Source organism: Physeter macrocephalus, chromosome 15, assembly GCF_002837175.3.
Source record: "Physeter macrocephalus isolate SW-GA chromosome 15, ASM283717v5, whole genome shotgun sequence".
NCBI lineage: Eukaryota > Metazoa > Chordata > Mammalia > Artiodactyla > Physeteridae > Physeter > Physeter macrocephalus.
Genome location: NC_041228.1, coordinates 63,423,139 through 63,431,960, shown reverse-complemented (window position 1 = coordinate 63,431,960; position 8,822 = coordinate 63,423,139). Strand labels below are relative to the sequence as shown.

At 42.7% G+C, this 8,822-nt stretch overlaps 1 protein-coding gene across 5 annotated transcripts in view; it reads right to left on the bottom strand.

The window, feature by feature from the left end:
- Positions 1-833: 833 nt before the first annotated feature.
- The window catches only part of C15H8orf89 (chromosome 15 C8orf89 homolog), a 99,558-nt gene continuing 91,569 nt past the window's right edge, over positions 834-8,822 (bottom strand). For 3 of the 5 annotated variants that reach the window (XM_055091347.1, XM_055091339.1, XM_055091341.1), the window contains 4 exons: positions 4,930-5,035; positions 4,639-4,804; positions 2,531-3,826; positions 836-992 (listed from right to left, as the gene is read on the bottom strand). The gene's annotated coding sequence lies outside the window, so the exon portion shown is untranslated. Of the gene's footprint in view, positions 993-2,530; positions 3,827-4,616; positions 4,805-4,929; positions 5,036-8,822 lie in introns of all 5 variants that reach the window. The other 2 variants (XM_055091342.1, XM_055091340.1) reach the window with 2 other exon arrangements.

Sequence of the window (8,822 nt, the reverse complement as noted above, 5' to 3'; positions counted from 1 at the left end):
GGCTATTGTGAATAGTGCTGCTATGACTATATGGGTGCAGGTATCTTTCTGAATTATAGTTTTACCCAAATATATGCCCAGGAGTAGGATTGCTGGATCATATGGCAGTTCTATTTTTAGTTTTCTGAAGAACCTCCTTACTGTTCTCCATAGTGGCTGCACAAACTTACATTCGCACCAACAGTGTAGGAGGGTTCCCTTTTCTCCACATCCTCTCCAGCATTTGTTATTTGTAGACTTTTGAAATCATGGCCATTCTGACCGGTGTGAGGTGATACCTCTCTGTGGTTTTGATTTGCATTTCTCTAATGATTAGTGATGTTGAGCAACTTTTCTTGTGTCTACTGGCCATATATATGTCTTCTTTGGAGAAATATTTATTTAGTTCTTCTGCCCATTTTTCGATCGGGTTTTTTGTACTGTTGTTGTTGAGCTGTGTAATTACATTCCTGAATGGGTCACTACTGATCTCTCTGATACGGGCCTATCCCCAAACACATGCCACAGGGAATGAAAGTGACTCTTGCAAACTGCTGTGTGTATGCCTAGTGTAATCATTCCTTCATTAATCCCATACATTCAAGTTCTCTTTTCACTCTCGAATTTCTCAAGCCAACGGGTACAAATAAACAAAATGGGACACTTCAGAAGCTGAATGACCTACTGCAGTTTAGGGCTTCAGTGAGATAAAGCAGAAGTTGTCAAAGTGTCCACCAGCATCAGCATTTCCTGGGAACTTATTATATAGTAAGTCCCCTACATGTGAACCTTCAAGTTGTGAACTTTCAAAGATGCGAACATGCCCAGAGAAAGGACGAAGAGAGACAAGAGGAAGAAGAAATAACTGAAGAACTGAAGAGATTCACGACGCAGGAAATGGCAAGGGGACTTTCTTTATTTGAGGAGGCACTGTTAGTTTTGAAGGCACAGGACCCGAATGTAGAACAGTACACGAAGTTTGCTGCAGCCGTTCACAATGCAGTCCGTGTCATCTATGATGAGAAAAAAAAGAGCTACTACCCAGACATCCTTGGATCATTTTTCCAAGAGGGCAGATAGAATTGAATCCATCAAGAAACCAGAACTTGTGCCATCAACGTCAGGAGTGAGTGAGATTGCAGCTTGCCCTCCGTCTCCTGTTGCTGACGACCCTTCAGCTCTACCATCTCCCACCTCATCTCCTCCCTCCAGTCCGTAACTCTTCTTGCCTGTTCACTCAATGTCAGCCCCTGAATGCCAGCTGTTGTACTGTACTACTGTACTTTTCAAAGTATTGTACTGTAAGATTAAAAAATGGTTTCTTCATTTTTTGTGTTTGTTTTTATGTATTATTTTTATTTATATATTACAGTATAGTACTATGTAGCCGATTGTGTTAGTTGGGTACATAGGCTAACTTTGTTGGACTTACGAACAAATTGGACTTATGAACTTGCTCTCAGAATGGAACTCGTTCATATGTAGGGGACTTACTGGGCCTCAATCAAGACCTACTGAGTCAGAAGCTTTGGGGGATGAGCCCCAGCAATCTGGAGTTTATTCAGCCTTCCAGGTGTTCCGATGTACATAAAGTGTATTCATTTTCTATCACTGCTGTAACAAATTCCCACAGATGCAGTGGCTTAAGCAATACCTATGTGTTATCTTGCAGTTTTACAGGTCAGAAGTCTGACATGGGTCTCATCAGGCTGAAATCAAGGTGTTATCAGGGCTGCATTCCTTTCTAGAGGCTCTAGGGAAGAAACTGTTCCCTTGCCTTTTCCAGCTTCTAGAGGCTGCCTGCATTCCTTGACTCATGACCCCCTTTCCACCATTTTCAAAGCTAGGGACAGTGGATCCAGTCCTGAGATGGCAGGTCCTCTGACCCTTCTTCCACTTTTAAAGATTCATGTGATTAGATTAAGCCCGCCCAGAAAATCCAGATGACTCTCTCATCTCAAAGTCAGCTCATTAACAAACTTAGTTGTAACTGCAGACTTAATAACTTTTTGCCATGTCATGTAACATATCCACAGGTTCCAGGGATTAGGATGTGGACATCTTGGGGAGGGCATTATTCTGCCCGCTACAGTCCAACCCTCTAGCCTCCAAAGATCCACGTCTGTCCCACATCCAAAATGCATTAACTCCTTCCCAGGTCCCCCTAAGTCTCAACACATTGCAGCATCAACTCAAAGTTTAAAATCTCATCTAGAGCTCATCGGCTCAAAAGTCCCAAATCTCACCATCTAAATCATCTAAATAAGGTATGGGTGAGCCTCGGGGTATAATCCATCCGGGGGCACAATTGTTTTCTATCTGTGGACCTGTAAAGCTAAAGAAGCAAGCTATTTACTCCTAAAATACAATGGTAGGACAGGCATAGGGTAGCAGTTATAGATGGTCTCATTCAAAACAGGAGAAAAGGAAAGAAAAAAGGAATCCCAGATCTCAAGCAATTTTAAAATCCAGCTGGGCTTCAAAACTCCCCTCGGTTTCAGGACCTTGGAATAATTCTTTGTGGTTCACTGCTCTGCTCTTTAGGTCATACCTTCCTTTTTGTAGCATGTCTTTGTAGCTGGGTAGCTTTATTAGCCTGTGTCCTGGATTTTGGAGGACCAAAAGGCTTCTTTCATCTCATAATCTCTCTGTCCCTTTCAGTCCAAGCTGGAAGTGTTTCCGCTGGTATAAAATTCTCAGGAACTTGGGTCTTCCATGTAAGTCATGGTGATTCACTCCATTAGACAAGAGGATCCTCCAAAGATCTTTCCTTGATAACCCCAGCTCCACTTTTGGCATCTGCTGAGATGGCTGATGGGATCTCTGAGCCCCATTCTTCATCTACAAAGAGATTTTGTGACTCAATCTTCTGAACTTTTAGTCTTTCTAAGGTATTAGCAAAGGATCCAGCCACACCCTCTGCTTTTCCTCCAGACCACGCTCTCCTGACTGTGAATCTCTTCATTTTAGCATCTTTAGACATCTGGATAAACTGAAAATTTCCCAAATCATCAAGACCTGGTTTCTTTTGGTTAACCTGTTCTTCCCTCAATTTATCTCATCCCTCTCCCTTTTTACTTCACAGGTCACACCTTCAACACTTTCCTTGGAAATCTCAGCCTATCCAATACCAAGATTCACCAGTTCTGCTTTCCACATAACTGCAAGACACAATTCCGCTAAGCTCTCTGCCCCCATGTAACAAGGATGTCCTGTCCTCCAGTTTCCAATAACTGTCCGTCTCCCTTCTGTCTTCACCGGCAGCACCTTTAACATCCATATTCTACTAGCAGCTTTTTTTCCATGATTATGGTGTTCTCTAGGGCAATTTATATTTTCTCTACCGTGTTCCTCACTTCCTTCTAAGTCCTAATTAGCAGAACCATTAACATCTAAATTTCTGTTAATTGTCTGTTCAAGGCAATCTAGACTTTCTCTGTCACACTCCTCAAAATTCTCCCAACCTCTGCCCATTGCCCAATTCTAAAGCAACTTCCACACTTTTAGGTATTTGTTATAGCAACACCCCACTTATGGTACCAAAGTTTGTATTTGTTTTCTATTACTGTCATAGACAATCACCGCCAACTTGGTGGCTTAAAATAATACAGATTTCTTATCTTACAGTTCCATAGGTTGAAAGCTCAACAAGGGTCTTGCTGGGCTGAGGTGACAAGCTGTCAGATGGGTGGAATTCTTTGTACTTAAGACTTTGACTTGGACAGGTTGAAAATGTGTCTCAGACCAGACAGATGGCACTATGGTAGAGCATCTAGCCCAATGCTTAGAATCCAATAGTAGCCTAATAATTACTCATTGTAGGTAGATATGATTGAAATTTGTATTGCTGGCAAAGAGAAGATTGAAATATAAACACTATGAATACAAAGACAAATACAAAGATATAGAAGCAATTCGAATATGATAACTATAGAAGACAAAGATGTTCCAACATAAGAATAAGTGGTATCCCTGAATTAGACAGTCTGATACATGGATTAGTAAAAATATCCTAAGATATTAGATGGGGAAATTTTCCTGAATTGGAGGATAAACTGAGTCTGCAGATCAAAAGTTCATACCATATGCCAAGAAAAATGCATACCAAACAATGAAAATGAGATATACTCCGGTTAAGTTATTGAAACTCACAAATTAAAATCTCTAGGGATCCAGGAAGAAGAAGAAAATCGCCTACAAGGGGAAAAATTAGATACTAAAAATATATATTTTTTAAAAAGAGAATAAATGTAAGAGAAAAATCTCAACATGAAATAACTCAGGTAATATTGTTTTTTGATCACTGCTTTAAAAATATCTGATGAAATTCAGGTATCTGAAAAATAAATCAAAATAAAGAACACAGAAATGGAAAAACCATAACAAAAACCATAACAAAAGCACTATTGTTGAACTTTGCTCCATTTAAGTATATAGTTAAGACAAATATTTAGGGTATTTTGGTATGCTATGAACTCTGCCTAATAAAATGTCACAAAATCTGGGGTGGGAAGTGAGAACTTTGAAGACATTTTCATAGTAAAGCAATGACTGTTACTGCCTAAAATTTTAAATGTAATTACAAAGAAAATAAAGACCAAAACTTCTAAGTGTTAAAAATGGCACACCAGACCCACCTTTAGAAGGTTCACAATATACCTGAAGGTTTTTGTTTTTGTTGCGGTACGCGGGCCTCTCACTGTTGTGGCCTCTCCCGTCGCGGAGCACAGGCTCCGGATGCTCAGGCTCAGCGGCCACGGCTCACGGGCCCAGCCGCTCCGCGGCATGTGGGATCCTCCCAGACCGGGGCACGAACCTGCGTCCCCTGCATCGACAGGCGGACTCTCAACAACTGCACCACCAGGGAAGCCCCTACCTGAAGGTTTTAAAGGAGCTGAGTAGCCACAGTAAACAAACAGACCAGAGTTTCTCAAATTAACCACAGAATACCTTTTCATGCGATGTTCCAGAGAACATACTTCCAAGAATGCAGCTCTAGCCACAAGTAGAAGATGACATCCAGCAGGAATTATGCAGAGAACTGGGGCTGTGTGATCTAGAAAAAAGAAAAATGGAGCAACCATAGTCTTCAAGTCTGTGACAGATTATTGTTAATAAGATAGTCTGGATGGTCTCTCTATATATTAATAAAACAAGAAGAAATAGACTACACTAGCCAAAGAAGTATTTATTGAACGTTAATCATGTACTCAGAACCATGTAAGCACCACGGGAGGTGAAGAAGTAAGGGAAAAGATCCACAGTTAAGCCATTCTCACCGGGAAATAAAATAAGCCTCGAGAAACAGTGTAAAACCACACAAAGTGGTGTCACTAAACTCCCTGTTTCTTGTGAAAACATAATGTGATAAAGATCATGGGGGGTGGGGGTGGGGGAGGGGAGAGCAGTGGGAAGGGTGAGATCAGGGGAGTTTTGTGGAGGGGAGGGACCTGAATCGGGCTTTTGAGTGAGAACATGGGCACCCAATGGGAGGGGAGCAGGTGGAGGGCATTCAGGGTAAGAAGAGCCAGAGGTGGGTCTTGAGAATGAGGATAAGGCCCTTGTGCAGGGCATCGTGACTAATAAGGCAAAGATAAAGCCAGAAATATTGGGGCTGAATAGCAGGGAAACTGGATTTAAATTCTTTAACAGCAAGGACCGCATCTTACTCACCATCCCGTCTCTAATATCCAGTGAAGTCCCTGCCGCTGAAACAGCACCCAATAAATACGGGTGGAAAAAAAAAAGGGGGGGGGGGGGTTTCCCTGGTGGCGCAGTGGTTGGGAGTCTGCCTGCCGATGCAGGGGACGCGGGTTCGTGCCCCGGTCCGGGAGGATCCCACGTACCGCGGAGCGGCTGGGCCCGTGAGCCATGGCCGCTGAGCCTGCGCGTCCGGAGCCTGTGCTCCGCGACGGGAGAGGCCGCAACAGTGAGAGGCCCGCGTACCGCAAAAAAATAAATAAAATAAATAAATACAGGTGGGATGATTGGAGCTTTCTTAAACCTAGGGCTTGCTGGCTTTTAAACTGTTAACAAGGAAGTTGTAAGAACCATCAGTCAGTATATCTGGAGCGTCTACAATGTGCTGGGCTCTCTGATAGGTATGAGAAAACAGTGGAGGCAGGTAAGGATCCCACCTGCAGGGGACCCTATTAAAGTGGAGATGTTTGCCTGGAAAACTTGATGTGTCACAGTCCACTGACACGGGTGAGTTAAACACAGCTTTGACTAATGTCGGAGGGGTGAATTACATCCTCTTCCACCCGTGAGAGTCTACAGCCAACCCTGGATGGTATGAATGTTCTGTGCACTTAGCAAAATGCCTAAAGAAATGCTATCCTAACTTGCTCAGGTGAGGGACAGACCCACCCTGACCCTGGAGGAGACCTATGAGCATCCATCCCATCGATGACAACATCCCAAGTCAGGTTGTGTGGATCCGCCTGACCACAGATAGCTCTGTGTGTATCACAGAATCCAGTGAAGGCGCACCCAGAATGAGCCATATGTTAAGCACCGTGATGGGCTGGCACCCTGCTGGTGACCCTCGTGATTCGTGGGGGACTGGGCTGTGGGCAACACTAGCTCCCATGGAATGGTTTCTGAAAAGTTTTGTTTTTGTTTTAAAATAAATGTTAAGACCAGAATCAGTGAAGATATGTCTTAAGGGGGGAGGGGCTGGAGGGAGGTACTTAGATAAGCACTCAGGGGCTTTCAGAATATTCCAGTCCTCTATGCAGCAGTTTCAAAGTTGAACCTTGTGCTGATTTACATTCTATAAAAGGATTCAATGTGCTTTGAACTCACAGAGCCAAATTTCACCATAATTTTTCCCTAGATTAACATTCAATTAAATATGATGATGGAGAAGATATCCTTCAAAGTTCTATCAGTTGCCTCATCTTTCTCCTCCCACCTTCCTCCTGCCCCTTGTCCCCTCCCTTCTCCACTTAAAAGTTGGAGGATCTGAGTACATTAGAAAACGTTAGTTAGTGACATGTTTCCTTTACATGTGTCTTGAGTCAATAAGCATTGGATCATGGTAAAATAAAATACTTGGAAGGAAAACAAGCCCAGTTCTGTGTCTTCATGTTATTTAATTGTTTAAATTCCTTTTCCAAATCTACCATATCTATATATCATATCTGCGTACATAACACCATGCTAAACACGTTTTGCCATAAATCAAATCAATTGTTGATTTCAGTTCATTGCTTTCTGTTCTTTTCATACAGGTGATAAATCAGCTCCTGAATATTTGCCCAAGAATTATCCACCTTGTGAATCATCTTATTTTCAAGAACCACTTTCTCTACTCATTTGGCATTAGCAAACACTGTGTAAGGAGGTTCGTGTTGGAGAATCTTTAGAAATAACTGAATTAAGGGGCTTCCCTGGTGGTGCAGCGGTTGAGGATCTGCCTGCCAATGCAGGGGACACGGGTTCGAGCCCTGGTCTGGGAAGATCCCACATGCCGCGGAGCGGCTGGGCCCGTGAGCCACAACTACTGAGCCTGCGCGTCTGGAGCCTGTGCTCCGCAACGAGAGAGGCCGCGATAGTGAGAGGCCCGCGCACCGCGATGAGGAGTGGCCCCCGCTTGCCACAACTAGGGAAAGCCCTCGCACAGAAACGAAGACCCAACACAGCCATAAATAAATAAATAAATAAAATTAAAAAAAAAAAAGTTACACTTGACTTTGAACACAGACTCCATAGAGAGCTTATATTCTTTCAGAGATCCAGGCAATCCCTCATGCAGTCCTAGCCCTCCTGCGTTGTGGCCCTAATGTCTGCAGTTGAAACCCTCCCAGGAAGAGGAAAGAGACAGTCAACACCTCAAAGGGGATGAGTCCATGATTAAGTGAGAACTGACTAGTATGGAAGGGGCGTAGAAGAATGAAGCTTCGTGTAGATAAAACTCTGCTGCTGTAGATAACAGGTAACGATAAGGTGTTATCTTCCCTATTTTCATGATAAACAGGAGGTCTGAGCATTCGCAAGCCAGTAAAACATTTTCAAGCCTTGAAGATTTTCAAGTACTTTAAGATTTTGAACTAATGTCATTCAGAGAGTGTTTCCTTTATAAAGGTATCATTACAATAATGAATGTTTTGCATTTGGGGAAGTGGTGTCATATTTGGAATGTTCAGCCAAAGGGGAAAAGATTAGTAGCTAGTTTTAATGACCTCTGGAGAACATGAGAATTTTCGTTTCTTGAGTCTTCTTTTTTTTTTTTTCACCCCAAAGTCAAATGAAGGGTGGCTTAAGGAAAAATTGAAAACAGAAACAAGTGAGCTGGTTTGATCATAATAATTTTAAAAGTACTTCATGTACATATCAGTCTGTTTTTTTAAGTACTTCCACAGGCATTATCGGATTGGATGGATATTTATAAACAAACAAATAAATGCAGTTAGCTGTGATAATCCTCATGAAAGAAATGAGGAAACTGAGGATCAGATATAGCTTCATCTTCAGTAGCACCATTTTTTTTTTTTTGAGAAAATGCGCAAACCAGCATTCTCTTCCTGGTATATAATGATCCTGCCACCTGCCTGCCCTCTCTCCCTTTCTACTGTCTTTTTCTTCCTTCATTCCTTCCTTTTTACCTCCCTCCCTCCCACCCTCCTTTCCTTCCTTCTTTCCTTCCTTCCTTCAGAAAACCATTAATTGAATACTCTGCTATTGTGATATAGTAAGAAGTATATATTTTGTTCTCTCTTTTTTTTTTTTTTTTTTTTTCGATACGCGGGCCTCTCACTGTTGTCGCCTCTCCCGTTGCGGAGCACAGGCTCCGGACACTCAGGCTCAGCGGCCATGGCTCACGGGCCCAGCGGCTCTGC